Consider the following 23997-nt stretch of genomic DNA (forward strand, 5'->3'; position numbering starts at 1 on the left):
AAATTGCAACTCAGTGCTCTGACAACTCTTCACAATTTTCAGAGTGAAGTGTTCATTAGTTTTTTTAATTTTAGCTTTGAATGCTTTTGTTTTCTTTTGAGATTTATTGCTGCTTCTCCTGAAAATTAAAAATTACTATTCCTTTGACATTTTCACTCTCATTTTCCCCTCAGAGGATTAGAGAAAATCTGGTTATTTAATTTGAAATAAACTAGATTTCCTAAAACCATCATAACATGGCACTTCTGATCTCTATATGGATTCTGCATGCCTGCATATATATAAAAACCATGCAAAAACAAAAAAAATAAGTACACCATTATTCATCCTCTTTATGGAAATATAAAATTGCTAAATACAGGATTCTATTACTGTTACACTTGACTCTTCCTGCTATTCTGCTCTGTTCTAGCAGTGCTCCTGTGAATTTTATTGCATGTCTGTTAGGCCTTCCAAAACCAAGGAATAAATTCTTCATAACTGTCTCAAACTGTCTGACATTTAAAGCACTAACATATTTGAAATAGTTTCCTATATCCTGTGCCCCTCTGTATTTTATTTAATGTCTATGTCTGCTGCTAATTAGGACCATCTTTTTACTTCTTTATTTTCTTTATTTTTTTTTTTTTCATTTGGAGATTTTATATTTAAATTTGACATATTTCTTTTCTCTAAGATCCCTCTGTTGTACAGTTATTGGTATCATAGCTATTCAGGTTAATTTGGCTATATTTTTTTTCCCTTCTAGCAGAGGTTTGGGGTTTTTCTTACAGCAATTGTGAACGATGGTTGGTTTAAATTTAGAGCAAGTTAACAGGCATTCACTTTATTTGGTTGGCCAAAAAATGCTGCTCAAAGATTTATTTCAATTATAGTTTCACTTTTGGAATATGTATTTCACTAACACTGTGCACAGGATTGTGTTTAAGAAACAAGTCTCTTTCAATGATTTTGTTATTATTGGCATTTTGTAAAATAAAATCCTTAATATGTTATGTGAGCACTTCCCTGATGTTATATTGTAGAATTCAGCTAAAAATGTTGTAATTGAAAGAAAAAATATTAATGGGGAAAATGAAGAATGAATAAAACAGCCTAGGTAAATACCTGCAAATTCAAAGAAAAAGAAAAGGAAAACTTTTAGGTTCAATGGAATATTTTATTTCAGAAAAAAAAAGAAAATCCTTGAATTTGCAGATCTGTCTGAATTGTCTGAATCTTTATCTGGGTTCAGTTGTCTCATTATACTCTCTAGTACAGAATGGCGCTCTCTGTCTATAGCTCTGCTGTTTGCAAGAACTGCACTATTTAGCTGGAGCTATGGAAAGACACTTAAGAATATTTTCAGATTGAAAGCATCATTGAGTCTTTCTCTCAATCTGCTTATGTAACACATATTTTTAGTACCTGGGACTTCAAAGTTGCTAATGCGTTGTGTTTCTGAATGACAAATAGAACACACTAAAACCAGCACTATGCTGTTTTTTTAAGAAAGTTTCGGGGAAATTCATGCAGCTCTGAGTGAAACTCTACCCTGCCTTTAGCCATCCAAGTATTTCCTTCCCTGTACAGCGGGCTGAATGATTCATTGTACCCAGGATCTCTGTTCACTGGTAGGTACGAAGCTGACGTGACTACATAACGCAGCCAGAGAACAGAAGCTCTCCTCAGGCTGAATCTGAGACACTGAGCACTGAGCTGCAGAAAGGAACCTTTCCTCCTCAGGATTTATTCATGATATAAGGTCTTGACAGCTGACAAAAAATGGTACCCATTTTTCTATGCAGGGTGTCTGAATTGCTTTGTTCCCAATTATGGCAATAGCCAAGGAATTTTTCACCGGGAGATGTGCAGTGAAACTAGACTTGCAGACTGAATAAGTAAATGATCTTGTAGAAGTGAAGTATTAAAATAAAGAGATGTGTCTGCTGAAAATTAAGAGACTGAGAAGAGATTGTATTTTCTAACTCTATAACTTTACCAATGCCAAAGAAAATCACATTCAGTTGAGTCCTCCCATTGATTTAATCCAACAAAACAAAAAAGCAAGTGACTGACACTCCTGGGTCATGACCCCACATCTCACCTAACCTAAGTAAGCCATTTACTAAGCCTCAGTTTCAACCCACTCTTCTAGTCTCTGTCCTTTTTTTACAAAGATAAGTATGCACGTCCAAAATCTGTCTCTTTGGGTGAGAAAAATCACCTCCTGCAGACAATCCTCTCTCTTCCATGACAATAAAGGAAGACTAGATGATCAGGCAAGACAGCCTCTTTACTTTTTGATAGTCACATTATGTGAAATCAATCCCTGTGCAGTCTACCCATCTCTTACACATATTTTCTTTTTAGAATCTGACAGCTCTTGTTCATTCCAATGTTTTCTGTTATGAGCATCTTCACTTACTAGTTCATCTAAACCATCATAGAAAGTGTAGAAACTGAAATGGAGGTGGGGGGCTGGAGAAGGAAGATAAAAAAAGGCTAAGTAAGAGGAGGTAGGCACAGAAATAGAGAGCTATGGCTATAGAAATCAGAGTTGTATCAAAATGAGAGAAATACATAGAAAGAACCATAAACTCAAGCAGTCTGAATATAAAACCAGAATATAGCATGTCATAGAAATATCTGATAAAAAGAATTACAAAAACGATAAGAATTTGTAACATATCTTTTTCAAGCATATCAGGAATAGGAGGAGTGCAAAAGAAACTAGAGCAAAAAGAAACATTCACAGAGTATAAGATAATGGTAGGAAAAGACTAAATTATATACATATATTTTAATATAAGTTTAGGGGAGCTTGGGAGGAAGAAGCTTCAGAAGGCCTGCCTGAAACTGAAATTCCAGTAGAAGTTACAGACTTTGAAAGTTTATAAAGAAAGTCAATGTGTTTCTTGAACTGCTCATTTTTACAAACCATCTAACTCATTCAAAAAGAAAAAGAAATAACTTTTATCTATTTAAGTGAGATGTCTGTGAACAAGTAATAAAACATAGACATCTGTGTCAAAAGGGACTAACTCTGGATGGGATGTACTGGGAAAGAAAATGCAAGGAATTAGACTGAGGAAACAAAGCAGTTGCTTTGCACGATAGACTGGCCATAGGACCTTGTGCTCATATGGCGTCCATGCAGTGCTTGCACACCAAAACACAAGAGGAAATTCTTTGTGTTGTAGTGCCAGTTTACATGGCAAACAGCTCAGGCCATCTGGTGACCATATACTTTCACTATACGATTGACTTGTGCAATCGCACTGAAGAATTTGAAGTGCGTGGTATTCACAATGGCTTGAGATCTTTGGTGTCTCACAAGAGCAGATGAGCCCTAGCCTCTAAAGATGTAAGAAAATGCAGTGAAAGAATCATTTCCTGACACTCTTGATGTGGAGCACAAAGATAATAAATTTACCTTCACATTGCTGTCAGGGTAAAGGATTTGATTCTTGAATTTAGAACAACAACTTACAACTAGCTTAGAACTAGCAACTCTAACATTAAATTTTTATCTTTAGGAGATCCATTGTTAAATGCCTAAACAATTTATTTTGTGCTTTTTTTTAAGACATTATTAATTGACTAATTAATGTTAGGTGCATTTACAGACGCATTACCAGATATTTCAATATGAGGCTTTATTTTCCTAATTATTATGATAAATAATTGTCTATTGCTATGGACTTACACTGACCTGAAAGATTTTGCCCTAATAGGCTGCAGTTTAAAACAAACAAAGACCTCTCTTTAGATTCAATGACATCATTCCATAATTTTACTAATTTAAGACAGAAAAAAGATATTTCTATTAAAATCAAGCCCCTCTGGAAAAGACTATCTGAATTTGTAGATATATTCAGCATATCTATACTGAAAAACTCATTTATGAAATGTGTTGCACATAGATACATACACATACATAAAAGTCATCTTGTTAGCATGAAAAAAAGGAATTCAATGAAAATGTGTTTTCATTGATGATATTAAAAAAAATTATTCAAGAACAGAAGAATAGATAAAACTCTCATGTATATAAGTTGTTGACATCTGTGCTGTCTCATCCATTTCTGGTTTCTCTACCAAATTCCTTAAAATATCCCCTGCACATTTTGTCATTTCCCTCTTGTATCTTTGACCAGAATATCCCAATTTCCACTTTCCTGACTTTCAGCTGTTCAGCTAAGCAAGAGCAATGTATGCTTCCACTATTCATGCTGATGTTTTTGTTTAAAATACAAACATGTGAATCAGAGATTTTTCTCTTTTATCAGAGTTGAATGAAATTAGTTGATGGACCAGCAAAGAGACAATAATGGAGACACTAACAGTACATTCTCATCAACTCCATTTCCCTAGAAGACAAATTAAAAATTTTGACCACCTCCAAAAAGTAATTTTTGAGGGGATGTGGAGCACTTAGAGAAAAGGGGAGAAAGATTCTTCATTGTCAAGTCACAATTAGCTTAGAATTTGTTACCAGGATCCAGGGAGGACAATATGTAAGCGTCCATCAAACTCGGATATTTTTTGGGCCTGACTTGGGTGCAAACTGGATTACTAAACTGGAAGCTCCATAATATTTCCATTTCATAAGAAGACAGGAAGAGTGAACTACGTGTAATATTGGCTCTTTACCTCCCTCCCTAATTTTAGCAAGCTTTATGCTTCCAAATACAAGAGTGTCCCGCCTCTTGAAAGCTTACCAATTTCTGGATTGTACCTCATCTGGCCCCCAGAGACACATGCAGAAACTGAGGACAGTGTGAGCTGAGAATATTTCTCCCAGCTGTGAGAATCCTTGCAGCAAATACAATGCAATTGAATTAGGGAAAGCACTGCCAAAGACCATTTGAAAGGTTAAAAATTTTTAGCTGAACTCAGACTAGAAGTATTCCTGGCTTTGACAACACAAAAAATGGGGAAAATAATAATCTGTTTAAATATAGCAACAATCAGTCTTTATCTCTTTGAACAAGCACAACAAACTGTAGATGAAATCTTACATCTTAGCTAACCTTGGCTGACAATAATTTAATATTAACAGCAAACATTTTCTCAGTGTGTACGCTCCTCTTCCCACAGTGAATAGTTTACAAGTGTTCCTACTGCTCTCTTGGAAGTAATATGGTCAAATATTGATTAATAAATAAGCCAAAATAAATGGCCCTAACAAAGCAAACAAACAAAACCCAAACTGAATCAAAACCCAGAGAAATCCACAAGCCCTCAGCTGTAAAAGACAGATTTTACTGGGGTGTAACATGAAAGCAGTTTTATTCACTGCCTCTGTGAGTTTCACAAGGAACCATGTGGGAGAACAGAGGTATTTACATGTCTGGCATCATGCTGCAGTTCTAAGGGGCAGATGAACTTCAAGATGCATAATTTAATGTGTTTGAAAAATGGAATGGAATGACTAAATCTCTGCCTGATTCACTGACACATGAACAAAGCCACTTCAGGAGATGACCTTGTTCATATCTGAGCTACGAGTATCACTCGAGTCCCCTCAGTACAGAAGCTCAGTTCTGATTTTGAGTGTTTACTGGGTATTTCTGTAGAGCTACAGTTCAATCTAGCTAAAACTTTCTATATGTGAACACAAGTGTTTTAGGACACTGTTTGGAGTTCAGGAGCTCTCTCTCTCTTAGCATAGCCAAAACAAAGTGAAAGGGTAGAGGGCAATTAAAAAAAGAAAAAGTCAAATGTTCCTAAAAATTCACTGCCACAACATTTCCCTTAAAAATCAGAAGATAGTATCAGACAGGAAGAAAAGCAGCAAATTAAAGAAAATAAAAACAATAGCCATGCAGTCTTTTTTTCAGACAGTTATTTTGGGTTTCTATTAGCACCATGCCAATATTCCCTATATATAGACATTTCTCTCTGCTCCTAGCTATGTGTAGTCCACTTTATATCAAATTTCCCAGCACATCAGGTGACCTTTTACTCAAGACCTATTGGAACTTCTTTGCTGGAAATAAAGAATCCTATAAAACTCACTATCTTTACAATCAAATAAAAATCCAAAGAAAGAGGCAATCCTAGAGCAAATGAGAAGAGATCATCTTAGTCAGCTTCTCAAATATGCAATAAAATTGTGTCTCAGTTGTGTAAAGAAAGAGAAAAATCCTGGGACTGCAACTGGACAATATGCAGATCACATTTATTCTATCTGAGGAGTTTTCTGTGGTATTTGGTTTTTTGCTTTGCCTCAAAGATTTCCATATGTAACATTGCAAAGAGAGCTTAATGACCATTTCTGTTTGTTTAGGTTATAGGTATTGTTTTGTTCTACATGGAACTACAAATATCCCTCCTATTAAAAATAGGGCAATTGTGTTACAGAAAGTCATGAAACAACCTAATGTTTAAAATGGATGTTGACAGTTGAAAATAGGCATTTATTTTTGCCATCAAGTTGTACATATTGGGAAGACTCATAGGTTTTAGGGCCAAAAAGGCCCTTCTGAACATACCATATGACATATGCAGGCCAACAGTCACTGAAGAAATACCTATGTTTTTGGGTTCATCCTGTGTCTTACCATTACATCAATCAGAGTCAATTTTTTTTCTCTCTGAAATGAGAGGTCTTTGCTACAGGTTATTTTGGGGTGAGAGGAAGGTGGTTCATTCTGCCATCTTCTTCCTATTTCTTTTCTTTCTTATTTTTTTTCCCTTTCCTTTTTGTGTTTGCTGTTTCCCACTTGTCCTGATTTCTCAGCTATGATTTGCTCAGCTTTGTTAAGCAAGACCTCTCGTGTCCTACAACACACATAGAACTTCACCCATTTTTGTAGCATTCAGTAGTTTTCCTATCTTTTACACAATTCTTTCTCTCTCTTTACAAAGCCATTTCCCATTTTCTTAATTTGTTTTTCCTCTTGAACCCCTTTGGTTGTTCTGTTCCTATTTCTCCACCCAGAGTTGATATTGTGTGTAACACCTTGCAGCTCTTTGTGAACATTTGTGTCCTTTAAATATTACAATTTGCAGCTTCTCCCCCCACTCCCAAGCTGTATTTATATATGCATTCATTAACTTCAAAGTCTCTATTTATCACTTCAGCTTCCCATTTGGAGAGCATTTTCTCAATTCTGCCTGTTGATTTTTTTTTATTTTATTTTTTTTTATATTTTTTGTCTTCTCTCTCTTTTTTTGAGCTGCTCAAATCTTAGTAGATATTGGCAGTTTTTTTGCTGGGTGTCCATGGTAAGCTGCTGGCAGTGGCAGCTGCAGGGTGGTCTCTGTGAGGAGGGGACATTGCCAGCTCCAGCTGTCCCCAGCTGGTCCCTCACAGGGCATAGCTGAGACCCCCAGGTGAGGTGGTGACACCTCTGGGGAGGTACTGTGGAAATATGGCATTGCTCATTTGCCACTGGAAGGTGAGATTTCTGAACAAATTATTTTTCAAAAGAGGAAAAATAACCCAAACCAAACCCAAACAATAAAGAAAGCATAAAACATTGCCTATGGGAATATTGCCAAATTTTCACCTTATTTTTTCCCTAATAGAGATGTGTGAAGTATTTAGACATTTTTAGTGTTTCAAAAATAATACTAATTTTGGAATATATTTTTTCACAGGCAAGGCCTATTGAGACTACAAATGTTACTCAGGGAAGCATTATATGGTTAAGTAAAGAAATTCCCATATGACACAAAATTTAGTGTTTTTTTCTCTTTCTTTGAATCTTGTCTACATTCAGTGAAAAATAATTTCTACTAACTTCCTCCCCAGGATAGACTCATAAGACCATAAATTTTTCCCTTTACAAAATATGTAACTCATTGGAAAATAAAGCAATATTGATTCAAACTATTCTGCAGAAGTTATCAGTTTTTCATAATCTGACTCTTTCCTGCAAATTCAATGCATAAATGTACATAGATTCCTAAGTTATTAATGCTTTTAATTGAATAAAACAGTAATACTGAGACTCCAAGTTCACAGCCTACTTGTAAAATATAAAATTTATTTTCATTCTGAACTCCCATACTTTACATTTTCTAGCTCTGATATACACAGAGCCAACCACTGCAAATAGAAAAACAAAACATCTGAATGTTCATAGTCATTCCTTGTTTTCCCTGAACATGCACTGGTTCTTCAAAAATCCACTTGAATTACATATTCAGCTGATATTTGCAGAGATACTGACACTTCTGTCATAAAGACTGTGCAAGATATTGGGATATGTGACATTGTCTAACCAAACTGAATAAGTTGCAGTTTTTCATATTTCTGCATAGTGATGCCTGATTGATTAAGGAAAGGGTTGTTTGCACCTAATAGGGAGACTTAAAAAACAAAATGTAATATGAACTACCACAGAGTGAAGGTAGAGTCCTGTGAGGACCACAGTCTAAATAAAAATCAATTAAATCAGCATTAAAATCTAAGCTGTGAAAAATGTCTGAACCACTCCTTGGATTAGCTTTGGAGTTTTAATAAATCAAATTTATCAATTTCTTGGCTTTGTAAAATGAACCTTCACTTGAACTAAATTGCATACTAGCAGGGAAAAAATAGTTTAACAGCAGAGCTATTGTTTTAACCCCCACACTGATTTAGCAGTATCAGCTGGGAGAATAACTACATTAAGTTCCCCTAGAGTGAGAAGTAACTATGATGTATTCCCAAAGCTGAATGTTAGCCTTGTAACAGTTGAGAAATTAATTCACACCATTCAGTTTCAGTTTTTCTCTACAACTTGATGTACTCTCTGAAGAAACATATGCAGATTGTTAAAAACTTTTTTCTCAAACTCAGCTAAATTTGCTTTTTTTTAACTATATTTGTGTTAATGAAACAGATGGCCATCAGGTAATCAGTACAGTGCAGCTGTTTTGCCAGGATGCAGAATTTAGTTAAAAGCTACCAAAAAAATATTGACAAATTTAGGCTCAAACAATTTCTTACTTCAGAGAGAGAAATGACAAAGTAACTAGCTGGTCAGTCTGAAAATGCTGCATTTATATTTTCCCCTAGCAAAAGTTTCTGTTTTACAAGTTGTTTTTTTTTTTAATCACAGGCAATTTTAATTATATTTTATGAGAAAGAAATAATAATTTTGTAGGAAAAATTCAAACTTCTCGTTAAGATATTTGGTGTTTTTCCTTAAAAGTTACTCTCCTTCTGAGTAGATTTAGCACAGAAAATAGGATTCTCTCAAATCCTATATCACACTAGGGTTAAGAACAAAATTAGTACTCATTACTTAAAATGGGCAAGGAAAGGAACCAACCCACCTATTGCACTTTTGCTCATGAAAGGATTGATTAGAAGTGATTTCTTGATTTTTTTTTTTGTAATTTCAACTCTTCTACTTCTCCTTCCAGTGTGCACTTTCTTAATATGGTGTATAATTATGATGGGCAAGCAGCTGTGCAACCTATGGGAGCAACTCAGCAGGTTCCATGGTCAAATATATCAGTACTCTTGAAGCTCTGGCAGTGAATTAGCTTCAGGCTCAGCAGAACAAGTGCCACATACGTGTCCTAAGTGAACTGTGATATTGGATCATATCCCTAGACCATTCCACCCCTGTAGTGGGATAGTCGGTCTCCAGTTTCTTAAGTTAAGCGAAGAATTTTCTATGGAAAGTTACACCCATGACTTTTATCTGTAAACAAGATTGTCTGCCAACATCAGCCAAACATTGATTTTTACCAAAAGTTTCAGCTCTTCCAGATGTTTCTTCTTAACAGGAGGTTTAAACATAGTTGCTAGACACAATCAAAGCCCCAATGCATCTTCATCTATTCATGAAGACACAGAAAAGTAAATGAAACAAAGTCAACTTGGTCCAAATCAGGGTGATTTCAGAGCAAAGCCAGTCTGCTGACAGAAAAATAAATTTTGTTGAAAAGAGAATAGAATCTAGAAGGAAGATGAAAATTACCCTAGTCATGGAATAGCATGCAATACTGGAACAATTACAAAGTTTGTGATGCCTTGAAAAGGCCATATTTTTCCTTAAATTTTACAACAAGGAAGACAAATGTAATATGTGTTTTTCACCTATCATGGTGCCTCAAATTTGCAAATTCCTTTAAGGGAAGCATTTTCTAATAATGATTAACTTTGCTAGTAAAAAACATAAAAGTCTTCATAACAGGCAAATCAGACTGTGATTCCACAAGCAGGGGAAACAAAGGATGTAAACTGGTGGTTTAATGGTCATATTAATATTTCAGAGGTGCACAAAGGACTGGTTTGAGATTTATTTTGATAGAAGCTGACTGCCCATGTCCAATGTCTCACTCTGAGGCAGCATAGAACAAGGTAGGAAGGCAAATTCTTTCAACATCAGCAGAAATTAGCCCAGTTTTGTGCTGAAGAGCCCCCAAAATATTTTACACCCATGGAGCAAGCTAATTCCAGCTATATCTTTCATCCATCATCTATGTTCAAAATCCTTGGGGGTTGACTACAAGGGTAGACAAGGATTGCCAAAGCTATGATGCTTACTGAATCTGCTGGTGAAGCAATTGTTTAATTTACCCTTTCCCTTTGATAGAAGGCATATTCCAATTGACAGCAGCCTGTCCTGACGTTCAGTGCCTATGTTTTGTAAAGCCTACTACAAACCAGTAGCTTTAAGAAACTTCTTGCCCAAAATTATAAAAGATTTTTTCTAAGCTGTTCCTTCTCAGTTCCTTTAGTTGACTGCTAGATCCTTCTTCTATTCCTCTCAATGTAAATTTTGTTCACAAAAATAAGTCCACAGAACTATGGAGAGAAAATGGACTTTGAATTCCTTTTCCTGAGGCTTTATGTGGGTTTGAAGACACAAGTCAGGGGAATCAGAGGGATTCCTATAATCATAATACATAATTACACTTGGCTTGCCATTTTCTTTTGGAGCTTTTTTTTTTTTTTACCTTCAGGATGCAGACATATCACATTGTGCTGCAGTCCATTCCAGGGTCAGAGCACTGTAGCATGAGTTACAGCACGCTTTACTTGCTCATCTTGAAAAATTGCCTTTGAGCATCTGCTGTGTGGAAGAATGTTAATGGAAGTGATTTGAAAATGGAACAAGGTACCCAGACTTCCTGAAAGGTCACAGTCCTATCTGAAAATTACACACGTGGTAGAATCTCAAAATATATATATATCTGCATAAACATAGTTATCATTAGCTAGTTTTCCAGGGTAACATTTTTTCTGAATGCAGAAAATTATTGTGATGCATGTGAGAACGGAATGTAAGCCAAATTCTATCAGTATTATATGAATGTTTGGACACAAGAGGAATTACTTCTGGTTTGACTATGTCAGGTTCTACATTTCATGTAAAATGGTAATCTTTTTACTTATTGATAGAGCTAACTGACAATTTGGACTTGTACTGTTTGCCATGATCTGTTTCATTAGTTTCATTTGTAATGTGAGAGGAACAATTAAAAAAACCAACAACAACAACAACATAGTAATTAATTTGTACAAATTTACTACACTTCTTGTGATACTGCCATTCTGATTTTATTAACTTTCACAGCTCTGTTCTCTACTATAAGGAATAATTTGGTTATCACTAGAAATCAAGGATGATTATCTAAAGCAGGCAGCACTGAATCTCAGAGGTAGCCCATGAAACACCAGTCGTAACAATGAAGTTTTCTGCTCCATTTTGTAAAACAAGCCAGATAGTAGCTGCCAAATCTATTTTAGCCTTTTTATTTCTATATTTCCCTCTCATTTATAGACTTTCAGGTGTCTTAAGAATGAGGTACATTTTAGTATACCTTCAGCAGCCTCACTTACTGATTCAGAGAGTGGCCTCACAGCAGTTTGTGACTCATAGCTGCTGTCCTATTTCTGGATGCATGCCTGCCACCTATGGCTCCTCCCTATGACTTCTGGATCATTTTCTGGGAAATTCTGAGTGTGTGAGATACAAAGCTAGAGAACAAGTGAGCAGAGCATCCAGTACGTTCTAAACACAAATATGTCATGCAGATCAACTCTATAGCACACTTGTTTGATTGTTTAGGTATCAGGCAACCTACCTGGAAATAGCTTTTCATGTGAGACACTGCACATGTGGTACAACCCTCCACAAATACACGTATCTGTGGGATTCATCACTGTCAGGTTGGAAAGAGATATGGAAGAGTTAAAGAAGAAGTGTTAAAGGTACCCTTGATTTTTTTTCCCCAGAATTCCCCTTCCTGACACCTCTCACTGACCCTACCCTGGGCTAAGGAATAAAAAACAATCTGCATAAAAGAAACCTTAGAAATAATCCAGAGAAGTGGCAAAGCTCCACACTGAACTATTTTGAGGAACACAGTGGATACAAACTGAAATGTAGAAGGTTCAGTTTGAACATCAAAGAACATTCTTTCCTTGTGGGGTTGACCAAGTAGTGGCATACGTGGCCTGGGGAGGATATGGTGTTTCCATGCTTCAGGATATTCAAAAGTCATCCAGATGTGAACCTGATGGCCCTGATTGAGGAGGGGGTTGGACAGGGCATCTGGATATTTCTGCCAACCTCAGCTGTTCTGTGATTCTGTGACAATGCCGTTCTACTTGTCTCTGATCTTGTCAGGCAGCTACGGTGTTTATCAACATGAGACATAGAGTTAACTAGCATTTTATATCATCAGCACATGTAAATAAAGTATTCTACCCAAATATCTGCTTTAGAGACAGTTGTCTGTGAAGGAAGAATTTTTCAAAGATAACAAGAATCTTAGACTAGGTAAAACCATATGCAATATTTGTTTGCATTTGCAACAACATCTGGGACATCCTGGTAGTCCTGGATATGAACCAGCATCAATAAAAGCTGCACCTTTGTCACAACAAATTACTCACCAAAAGAATTAAGCAATCCAATTGTCTGAAACAGGAAAATTTATGCTGTATAAGTGGCACAAAAATCACAAATCAGGTAATGAGATATGAAAGGTTTAATCCCTCTGCTAAGTTCCTCAGTTGAGTATGTTTGATGGGTTTGGAGGAAACTGAACAACCTCAATGCCCTCCCCACGCCTCCTACGGATATTCAGATACCAATGCGTAAGTAAAGAGAAAAGTTACAAAGAGCAACAAATTTACTGACAAAACTAAACGCAATTGGAAAGGCTATCTACACACAGTTACTGTTTATGATAAGAGGCTTCTTTCTACTGTCTTCATAAATAGGATCTTTCCTTTGATATCTCATTTTGGAATCATTTCAGAGATTTAATTTGTTTTGTCAGGTTTGCAATTATTTCCAGAATTTACGTCAGCTCCCATTTTAAAAAGCACTAACAAGGTAAGCTCTAAAGTGCCCCAAACAACAGACATATTCCCAAAATCTTAAACTCACCAGTCCTGCTCAAATTGACATGATGTCATTTTTCCAGCATATTAAGCTTAACACCAGTGTGAAAAGAAACAGCTTGAAACCTGTCGCACTAATGATGTAGAAATTGTTTCAATAACCAGAGAAAAAAAAAAACCTCATTCAAGGCTACTAAAAAAATAAACCAACTTTGCCTTTTCCTTCTTTGCCTAGACTTGATGCTTCTTCAATCCCTTTCTGCTTCCTATATTTCCATTCCAATATGAACGTTATAAAGACTATATCAAGTATGTAAGAATTTATTATAAATGGTCCAGAAGGGAGAGCCAACAAACAGAAATGATGGGTTAATTGGGGCATATTCTCCTCAGATTTTTATTCTAGCACAGAAGGAAAATCATTCAGTCAGCAGCATTGCATTGCAGGATTGCATGTACCAATGACAGAGGAATCAGACCAGATGTTTCTCCACTTCTAAGTAGTTTTTTCTCTTTTCTCTTTTTATTAAAATAACTGCTGTTCTTAACAGAGATGTTCTTACAGAGATGGAGACAGAGAGTCAATAGCCTTCATACATTAAATCCTATTTTAAATGCCTGCTCTATTACTACCACAGGGTTGATTTCATTAATTACATAGCTTATCAATTCCCTCGGTACTTCATGGAAAAGACATAGCTGCTGTTTTCTCTTATAATGTTTGTGTTCATAATCTGTAAGTCCAGCATTATTTAGCCTAAATATAGTCCAAACTTTTCCTTTCTAGAGTGTCTGCGCAAGAACTGAAGCGGTGCAAGATCTTCTGTCTTTGCAACAGATGCCTAAAAATGGGGATGGGCAGCTAGCTTTATTTTCCAGAGCTATTGCAGTTCAGATCCCAGCAGCAAGGATAGGATGGGTTGCATTTGTCTGGAACCTGTGTAGGAATTGGGCAGTATCAGTTTTAAACAGTAACCAGAATCAAGCAGCTTCAGAACTCTTCCAGCCAGAGAATAACAACATCTTGGTCAGGGATTGAAGTCTCCTGCGGCTATGGAAAACAAAAGCAGGAAGGCTTGGCATCTTGACAGTTTTATGATAAACTAGGTAGGGGGAAGAATATTCTTGTGAGTGATTTTTTTTCTTTCTCCCAAAAAAATAGAATCTCTATGTCTATCTACATCTGATAAATATATTTGTTCTAATGTGAAAAAACACCAGAAGAACTTTAAAGTTTAATTCTTTAAGGATTGAAAAATATAGGAAATGTCTTTCTAAGTTTATTTTTCAGTTTCTTCATTAACTGTCTTTCCTCCATGATTTGAGGGAGATGTAGTGATTTTATTTTTTTATTTTTTTAATCTAGATTTTACTCTTGAGTCTGGAGTTTTCAGTTCCTGTCTATGTCTTCTTAAGGGGCAGATATAAAACATGGACGAGGGAAATATAATTCCAGAGTCTTATTTGGTTTATTGTAGGTCTGTCTCTGCCTATTTTTTTATTTTTTTTTTCTCAGAAAAGATAAAATGTGAATTGCAGGTATTAGGAAGCTTGCCATATCTTTCAGTGTGTGAAAGACTGCAACAGAAAAACCTTAGGGCTTTCTACATTGCAACTGAGATAGAATAGACTGCAATGACATTGTGGATTTAAGGATTCCATTGTCAAATTTAGCAATTAAAGTACTAATCTGCTACTACTACTTTTAATGACTTTCAACGAGGGATTTTCTGCAGAAGATTTGCTACTTCCTGAATGTCACCATTCACATGGAATTAATAAAATAGAGCTGGAGAATTAAAGTCAATATTGAAAATAAAATACAGCATTAATGGTCTCCGTACAGTTCATGACATGAACATTTAAATAGAAGAACATTCCTTATTCTTTTCCTTGAAAAGGTAAAAACTAATTCCCAGGTTTAAATCCACATTTCTTCTGAGTAGATGGCATTTCAATCTTTACTGAAAATTCAACGTAAGATTATACAATGGTGACAAGTATGCACTTTTCTCATAAAGCTGTATAAGGGATTTGTAAAATCAGCCTGCTGATGTCACTTGCAGCCAAGACCATTTGCTTTTTGGGGCTCTGAGAAAACAGATATACCCTTTCAGTCATAATATTCCTTTCCAATAAAAAGGTGTTTACCCAAATTTGGAACAAAATTCATAAATTTGAGCTTTTCCATGGAACGTAAATTTTCAAAATATTTTCTTTTGGGAGAATGAAATGGAATATTTAAAAAAATTCCAAGCCATAGAGCCAGCTGGCTGAATTCCTTAGATAGAAATCACACCAGACCATTGATTTAGCTGCTCCTGGGAGTGGGGAGCCCCGTAAACCAGCAGGGAGGCCCAGTTTGCCTGTCTGGTACACTGGATTCTGTCAGGGATTTCAGCAAAATTAATGTGTTCCCGCAAGATGATTTCATTTCACTGAATCTGGATTTTCCAGGGCAAACCAATCCACCAGAACATTTGTCTCATTCTATTGTTCATGCTTTCCATAGGAATAATTTATTGTTTGTTTGTCAAGGGGTTCCATACCATTTTGCAGAAACGTGGGTATTTTTATTGCTAGTGCACAACCCAACAGATACATCATCTACAGACACTGAAATGCAATGCCTCCCATAAAAGTACCTCTAACAAAAGGAGAATGAAGTAAATTCCATATGTCCCCTATGTCCTGAGGGTTGCTGTTCTCTTGCCTGTGGGTGATTATGAGAAATTAACATGTAGCTCATTTAAAAAAGGATATTAAACTCCAGGTATACAGTAGGATAAAGAACACATCTTTGAGTTGAACAAAGAAAAGAGTGGAAAAAATGGATCTTTCACTGCTATTAGAGCTTCAGAAAAGCTGCATTTTTGTTCCTTTTCCCCCAAATTATTTTGCTATCATATTCTAACAAAAATTCCCTCTTTCCATTTATGTTCATGTAATTTAATTTATATAATGTACCTATGCAGGTAAACATAAGCTCCGAGTCTCAAAAGCAAAACCAGAAGACAGAGGAAATTGCAAAAGCTTTTATGGAAGCCTGTGAAAAATAAGTAATTAATGTTAATAAGTCAAATGATAACCATATAAATTTTTACAGACTCTCACTATTAGCAATGAGTTTGAGATATCATAAAGTAGTGCTTTAAATGATATCCTTAAATCATCCCTGGAAGAATTTTAAAGCCAAGCAATAATTGCTGAACTTGAAGTCAAAGGGTTTAAAGTGATTCCCTAATTTCAGCAATTAAGCTTCAGGAATGTATTAGAAGATATATGAAGTTTTGTTGCTTGTCTTTGAAGAACAGAACAGATAAATGTTATTTGATCAGGGAGGTATGCAATCATTCCTTATCATTTTATTGGTAAAGACATTAGCAGCTGCAGTGGCCAGTGACGTATTAATATTTCAAAACTCTATGCTGAAGAGTTTTGACATGAAAAACATTTTATATGGTACACATACAAAAACATGTAGAGAATCTTTATCGTTAAACCTATCCACTACTCTTTCTTGACATCTTCTTTGAAAAATGATAGGTAGAAAATTAAACTCTTGAATATTGTGCCATATGATGATGGTAAACATATCAGTTTCTACAGAAATAGTTGGTTTTTTTCTTTAATAAAAAAAAGTCCAAAAAATGACTTTACTTCACTTATGGAATCTGAGTGTGTGCCTTATCAATATAGAGGAGATGGTGCTCATTAGATCATTTGGTTTATTGAGTTTAAAGAGTGCTATACACTGATCTTTTGTCAAAATGAGACAGATATCCAAGAATGTGATTTTAGCTAATGGAGAAACAAACAAAAAGGAGAAATTCCCCAAGACAGCAGGCAACAAAACTGCTATTGACTTTTTTCACAGTTCTTAAACATCCAAGAAATATCGTATGAGTTCACACAGTGAAAATGAATATTCACATAGAAGCCAAAAATGTAGATTTTACTTTAGTTCTTGCATTTTCTTCTTAAATTCCTAATATTTCTATAATTAAATACCAGGATTTGGGGGAAATATATATGTCAACAGAATTACCAACTTTTTAAAGAAACATAATTTTTGTTTCAGTGACCCTGTCCTCATTTTTCTTGGACATTCATTTTGTTCTAATTGATATTCCCAGATGTTGAGTCTTTATTTTGTAATGTTTACAGTTTGTGAGGCAGAAGTCCTCAGTTTTTAGGAGCACTCAATGGGTGATTGCAAGTTCAATTTGCACAAGCGAGCTAAGATGGGGTGCAACCAAGGTGGCCAAAATACCACTAAAATCATATTAAATCTATAGAGCATGTGTTTTGTGTTAGCAAAAGCAGGGTTTCACTGCTAATTGTGTTTCAGAACTTCTCATGATTAAATTACTACATAGATACTATGTACTGTGATGGTCAAGGATAAAGGAATACATAAACCAGGTTGTTCTATCCATTTTCCATGCTGTAAACCATAAAAAAATACTGACTATTCTGAATGTTTCAGCAGGTTGTTATGGGCAAAATTTATTCTACCTTTGTGCATTTCAAAGGAAATGGTCTCATGGAAGTACTGAACAAAAGAAATTGAGAACTGGAAGGACTGCATTTTTCTCAGTCAAAGTAGAACATAATTAGCAACACAGAAAACTGCAATTCTTCAGTGGTCTGACCTCTGTGAATTACTTCAAACAAACTGAAGAAAGTGAGACTTTTATTTGAGAGATCATTAGGAGCCTGTATTTTATATGGGATTTTTAACCATGTAAATCAAATCAAAATTCATTAGTATAAAATAGGATATTAGAGTGAGAGACAGCTTTGTGTTTATCCATGAAAACTAGCCAGTCTTTGTATAAACTCAAGGCAATGAAGATGGTTTTGTTGCAATTAATGGGATGTTAAGGGATACAGATTATCTCAACCTGTAAAACTACAGTATCTTTGTGTTTGCCATTGTTTATGTTTGCATCAACTATTATTCTCTCAAAATGTAATGAGCCTCTCGTAAAACAACACCTTTACAAAATGCACTAAATATATCTGAATTAAATTTCCAGAATTAGTTGAGTGCCCTAAAAAAGATATTTAACTTTTAGACTAAAAACTAAGATAACTAAGAAATTTCTTTTATCATGAAAATATTTTGATTACAACCTATGCAGCCATATGCACAGGATATTTTCCTATATTACAATTTGTTTGTAAAAGTTTCTCCAAGCACATTTAAGAAGAAATGTGTAGGTGAAGATCCAGAATTCAGCTACCTTTATATTTTTAAATTTGAAAAGTGCAGGAAAACCCCTGTCTCTCTGGGGTAAAAGACTGAAATTACTAGCTGACTTAGGGACAGTCAGGATTCTACCATAATTGCTTTAAAGTCTTACCCTGCTTGTCCCAAATTCCTGTAGGGTTTTGGAGGCCAGTCATGGGAGCTTCCCAGGTAGATTCAGTGAAATGACCCCTCAGGCCCTGGGAGGCTGGCCCAGACAAGGTAGTGGCCGTTCCCACCACTTGTACATTCAGCCCTCCCTGCTCCTCAGGTATCCGACAGCACTGCTGGGGCTGACCTGCAGCCACCTGATTGAGAACAACTCCATTTACTGTCATTCTAAACTTGCATCATCAACTGAACACCTCCTCACTGGTACTCATTTCACTTGGGTTTAACGAAAATAAATAGCTGATAACTCAAGAAACAGTGCTGACTCTCCACTGCCAAAGGGCAGCTGGAAGACCGTAACCCCAGAAAACCAGACTGCTCCTGGAGTTATCAGATCAAAGTGTAAGAAAGTGGTGAAAAGTACAGACAGACCAGTTATGAAATATGCAGATAAAATGCCGTTTGACCACAGAACAGCTTTCAGGGAGAGGTGAAAAGAAGTTCAGGACAAAACTCACTTGAAATGTTCATTCTGTAAAACCACTAGTCTCATCAAACATTTTTTCAAGTAATATTTCCTTTTTAAAACCAAGGACTTGAATAAATTCCTTTGATTTCTTCTCATTAAAATACTTCTAACTTGCGCACAACTTATTAATCAAATATTGTTCCTTTGCAGGAGACATATATTGCAATAGAAGCAGAGACAGATGGAAAAAGCAAAGTATAAATGGTAAATGTTAAATACTTGATACTTAACAGAATGCTGTCTCACTTAAAATGTTCTATATTTCAAAGCTGACAGGAATAATTTGACTATAAAGCATACAACAGAATGCTTTCAGAAGCAATCACTTTTTTCCCTTTGAAATACACCTGCATAGTACATTATAAAGTTTATTCAAGCATCCTGAACATTCTAAATGATACTTTAAAAAAGGACATGCACACAGGCATGCTATTCCTAGGCTCAGTATCTACAAGTGGTACTCACAATTGTAATTACTGAGAATTACAGAAAGGTTTACTGATAAGCCAAAGCTCTAACATTATCTTGGGCACCTTCAGAAGAATGAAACAAAGACCAAAGAAGGGTTTTTAGATGGAAACCCTGGTCTATATTTACCCTCAGCTAGAAGTAAGAAAACCATTTGTGAGGAGACACTCTTGAAAAAAATAATCCATATGAATTCATCACAAATTCCAAAACTTTACATCACAGTTTATCCAAAGAAGTGTGTAAGTTGAAAGTAGGAGTACCAGTATAATTGATTAGAATTGGTCATTGTAAAGTTCAATAGATATAACTAAATTTATTTTTAATCTCTAATGAATTAGGGTAATGATATTTCTAGCATTATTTTATTGTATCATGTTACATCAATAATATAACATATATAATATATATAACATATAACATAAATAATATAATGTAATATAATGCAATATAAATAATATATATGTAACACATTATATATTATATTATATTATATTATATTATATTATATTATATTATATTATATTATATTATATTATATTATATTATATTATATTATATTATATTATATTATATTATATTATATTATATTATATTATATTATATTATATTATATTATATTATATTATATTATATTATATTATATTATATTATATTATATTATATTATATTATATTATATTATATTATATTATATTTATTATATTATATTATATTATATTTATTATATTATATTTATTATATTATTGTGTCGGTGCTGTCTAGAGATGCTGTATGCTGCCATATAGCATTTAGGTCAGACTCCTTTCATTTCAATAATTTCAAGCATTTGAACCACAATGCAAAGCAAGGTTCATAGAATAAGAAATGTAATAAGGAGCTGAGAAAAGGGAAAAAAAATAGTGTCTGGAAAAGCTGGGAAGCTGTACCAGTTATGAACAGTTTTGGTAAGTAATGAAGGAAGAAAGTTGAAGGAAAATAAAAAGACACTACATTTAGCCCATGATCATCAGTCCAAAACATAATTCTTTGAATTCCCAAGTTGTACATTATTTTATAAATTAAAAAAATTGAAAATCTTCTGTGCAGCATTCTTTTGCAGTCTACTGTCTTAATTCATGAAAATATATCAAAAAAATTTTTTTATTGTCTCAGGACACAAGAAGTAATGAAGCAAAATCAGAAGTACGCTTTCTTCATTCAGGAATCTTATTTAGGAGCCAAAATCCATAGTATGGTAGTATTAACAGTGATCAGGATGTAGACTTTGACCCTGTGCTTCACTCATGGTTAAAGAACAGAACATCTGGAGCCCAGAAAACAGAGACTTGTAAAGGGAATTGTACCTCCCACTATGAAGCCAATAGAACTCAGAATTACAAAAATACTCTCAGTGATCTCATCATCCTGTTCCAAATGTGATCAAGGAATATAGCATTCTGAAATGCATAAATGTAGACTCTGAATTTTAATAGATATAAACAAAAATAAAATTTTTCATATATTTGTACCAAGGGGCTCAGCTACAAAACAGTGGCTGTAGCAAAAGCATATTTTATGGACCTCCAAATGTACATTTGTATGTTTACCTGTTTCCCACATAAGACAATAATAAATATTTAACTATTCCTTCTTCCTTCAGTATCTTCCTAAGCAGTAAATTATTCTGTGCCCATAGTCCTCTAAAGTGTAAATCAGCTTCCGCACAATAAAATTAATGAGCAGTGTTGCTAAGAGCCAGGTGTTGCAGCCTAAATGAAATGTCTCATGGGAGCTCAGACTTTGGACCATTAACCATGGCTAATCGGCATGGCTATTTTATAAACAGAAACAGATGTCCCTCTAGAACAGTCTTCATTTTGTAGTGTGCAGGTACCATGTATTACTTTAAACCAAACTTTATACATTGCTCTGAAGGCTTTTGGAAAGCAGGACTGGTGATATTGATTCATCTTTTACTCTGATTTTATCACAGTAAATATGTAAGATAATCTACTTGCTATGGCATCTGAAGACAGTGGAGAAGAGCTATCTTGTTGCGAGAGGCTAAATCTACAGGAACTTGTTTGACTAAATACATAGTATCTCTGAAAGTACACAGAATATGCCAAGGTATCTTTTTTTTTTCCCCTTTCCCAAACAAAATGCGGCCTTTTGAAAGTGTTCTGGGGAAAGAAAATGAAAGATGCCAGATGACAAATACTAAGTGCTCATTGCTTAGCAAACACGCTGAATAAATATCACAAACTTGTAAAGCCATTAAGTACAGGAACTCATTCCACTGAATCCCAGAGCAGGAAGACAAATAAAGTTAGCACTACTCTCATGATAATATAGTTGAAGGCAACAGAGTTAGATCGAAATTGAATGTGAAGAGACATTTATTTTGGTGCACCTATATTGTAACACTGTATTACTTCATTTTGCATTCAAGTATTTCATTTTAGGGTAATGAAAGGAATCATGACAGAAATGGCACCGCCTTACAAAAATTAATACAACATAATGAAATAAGTCTTCTTATTAAACTTAAACCTTAATCTGCTCTTTTTACTTTCCTCTCTCCAATACAGGAATGGACCATACACTCATATACAGCCAATTAATTATCTTTCAGTTGATTTACTAATATATAGTATTCATAATCCTTGCAAGCTGACTAACACACAACACAAATTTTAACATCACTTACACTCCATGTTACTGTCTATGAGAGTAAAACAGAAGGTCCAAGAGTTGTCACAAAGCTGTGTGGAAAGCTACAGGTAGGAAGATTTGTAAGTCTAGCTCTCTGCCAAAGGCAAACTACATAGGAAAAAAGGATTCATTGAAGATACAGGGGCTGTCATAATGAAGAATTTAAGCATAAGACAAGGGCACTTGTCTGAAAGCAGAAATTATTTACTTTTCCTGCAGAAAAAACAATCCCATGTTCTCAATAGATAGGGATTTGCACAGGATAGCATACATTGCTTACCAAGTTATAGTAAATTTGTTTTAGCAGTTGCACCCATGTATTAGCTTAGGTTTTAAAAAAGTCAACTTATAGCTCTGTAATTAACCAACCAGAGGATGATTAGCAAAAGGTAAACTGACCACCTGAACAACCCAAAGTTTGAATCTAAGTATAAATATTTTTGGACACATACTTTACCAGTACTTAAAATGCCATTTAGTATGTTTACAAGAGTATTCTATGAGATTTTAAGAGCTTGATACTGCAATATTCCTGGCTTTCTATTTTCATTTTTTAAATTAATTATAAAAATGTTTATGAATTGTAGTCATTGTAAATTGTTTGCTCCCAGCATACCAGAAACAAAGGACATGCTGGGTCATCTGAAGGTCAGCAAGACAGAGCTAGAATTGAAGTGTGATGTTATCTAAACCATGTCACTCCTCTGTATCTGCTACTGCTGTCAGACTGCCCAAACATAAAGTGCAAAGAGTGAGATCATGAGCCAGCGGCAGAAGGGTTTGGATCCTGCTTGTGAAAAAAGGAAAAACGGCAGATGAAAAATGAATGTTTCATCTTTGTAGCTCTCTGGCAGAGCTAAATACAAAACTGTCTGGTGTGGTCAGTGGTCAAGTAAGGTTTAGAAAACCAGCACAGATTCCTCTTCAACAGATAAATGACAAGATATGGATGTGCTCTCCTCGCACCCACGTCATTCTTGCCAAGAGCTCTGGAAAGTGGTGCATTCAAGCATTCAGACGAAGGCCAGTGTTTACTGGAATCTGCTGTGAATTGCAAGAGGATACATATATTATTAGGCCTCAGAACATTCATTGGCTCCATCTGGGGAAATAGTTTCCATACTCTCAATACAGGCTGTATCCCCTGAAGGAAATGCTGCAAAAAATAATTTAAATTAATAGAAGCAACACTTACCACAAAGAGAGCCAATAAGGTCACAAACTTGACAATAAAAGTACAGAAAGTGGGCTGCTTACCCACAACAGTTCCAACACAGTGTTGCTGTCAGATAATTTCCTCAGGCAGATTTTGCTATAATGTCACTTTTAGAAGTGACAGGGGATTAAACTTCCCCCAGAAAACAAAAACAAAATAAAAACCAAACAAACCAACAGAAAAAACCCAACCCTCCTCCCCCTCCCCAAAAAACCCAAAAAACTAAACCCACACAGTCCCAACCAAGCTTTAAACAAATCAAAATGAGAACAGGACAATATTATAAACCCTTTTTTTTTTTTCCTAGCACTTCTATTTCGATGTGTACAGATTCTTGCTCTGCCGAGGTGGTCACACCGGCTAATGCGCAGGTCCAATCTTCAACCAAACACACTGGTGGATCAGTCAGCAGGTCTTGATAGACTGCTTTGGTAA

This window comes from Poecile atricapillus, chromosome 3 (genome assembly GCF_030490865.1).
Source record: "Poecile atricapillus isolate bPoeAtr1 chromosome 3, bPoeAtr1.hap1, whole genome shotgun sequence".
NCBI lineage: Eukaryota > Metazoa > Chordata > Aves > Passeriformes > Paridae > Poecile > Poecile atricapillus.